The 1,508-nt window shown below is 41.8% G+C and overlaps 1 gene segment (V, D, J or C); it reads left to right on the forward strand.

Annotated features, from left to right (window-relative positions):
- Positions 1–638: 638 nt before the first annotated feature.
- LOC311594321 (immunoglobulin kappa variable 1D-16-like) lies at positions 639–1,230 on the forward strand. The segment is given in 2 exons: positions 639–745; positions 866–1,230.
- Positions 1,231–1,508: the final 278 nt, after the last annotated feature.

The raw sequence follows: 1,508 nt of genomic DNA on the forward strand, positions 1-1,508 counted from the left end.
AAGCAAGAGTACTTTAACAGTGGCAACATCACTGAGGATTATGAAGTCATGAAATAGGAAATAAAACTAATTGCCTTTCTAATTTTTCTACGGGTATTTTGGTTTGGGTTATGGTTAAGTGCATGAAATAGACTTGATATGAAAATATCTGATGTGAAACTCCATAGCTTCCATTCTATGTGTATAGAATTTCCTTTTGTTGTATGAACTTTGGTTCTGGTTAATTTTGGTCTGTGGTGTTGTTATTTATCTTAAAATTTATTATAAAGTTTATTATTTTCTTTCTTAAAAAGAAAAACAAAATAATGAATAAGGCTTCTTTACGTTTCTGGAGTTATTTCAGGTCAATCACCATCCTTAATAGGAATATACCAGAGAAAACATGAAAAAGAACACAGAGCGATAAAAACAACTTACAACCTACTCTTTTCTACACTGATTTTATTCTCTGACCCACAGGAAATAACATGTTATCTGAAGGTGAATTTGTTCTATTATTCAGTCTTGCATATGTGGGGACTCCTGTCTTTATACCAAGTCTCTGAGATGAGTCCAGCCAATCTTGAAGCTGGCCCTGGCCTGCATGCCCCTTCTGATTTGCATGTGCCCAGAGAACAGCCCACTGCTCTGAGAACATCTTCATAGTGTGTTGACACCATATTCTGAAGTCATTCTAAGTGAGTACACAGCATGGACATGAAGGTTCTTCCTGAGCTTCTGGGGCTGCTGCTGCTCTGCTTTTCAGGTAAGGAAGACAGAAGTGGAGACCTTTGTAACCATTGTGGTGAGTGCTGCCTGGCTTGTCGTGGGATTTATCTTGCCTTATGGTTAACACTATATGTTTGCTGTGTGCTTCCATCCTCAGGTGTGAGATGTGACATCCAGATGACCCAGACTCCATCCACTCTGCCTGCATCTCTTGGAGACAGAGTCACCATGACATGCCGAGCCAGTCAGGATATTAATAGCTGGTTAAACTGGTACCAGCAGGAACCAGGGAATCCTCCTAAACTATTGATCTATGAAGCATCCAAATTGCAAACAGGGGTCCCATCAAGATTCAGTGGCAGTAGATCTGGGACAGAGTTTAGTCTTACCATCAGCAGCCTACAGCCTGAAGACGTTGCTACTTACTACTGTCTACAGCGTCAGAACTTCCCTCGCACAGTGATACAGGACATAACAAAAACCTCCCAAGGGTACAGGGAGTAGAGCTGAGCTGCACCAGCTGTTCCTCTAATGTCTGCACCTGCTCATATTTTGTTTTCAGCTTCTCCGGGCTTTCAGTGTCATTGTGATGAATTAGAGACCTGTTAAGTGTGGCCTTTCTGCTTCTAACTTTCCTGTTAGGCATCACCTGTTTCGTCAAAGATCATCTGATACTTCATATTTATACTTAGGAAAAAAGTGTTCCCCTTTTACCTGAAGGATTCATTGCTGCACCTCCAGGGCTTGGCTGCCAGTCAGTCAGGCACGTGCTGGGGATCTGCAAGCTTCTGCCATGGATT

The sequence above is a fragment of the Acomys minous genome (genome assembly GCF_964271855.1).
Source record: "Acomys minous genome assembly, chromosome: 3".
NCBI classification, from domain to species: Eukaryota; Metazoa; Chordata; class Mammalia; order Rodentia; family Muridae; genus Acomys; species Acomys minous.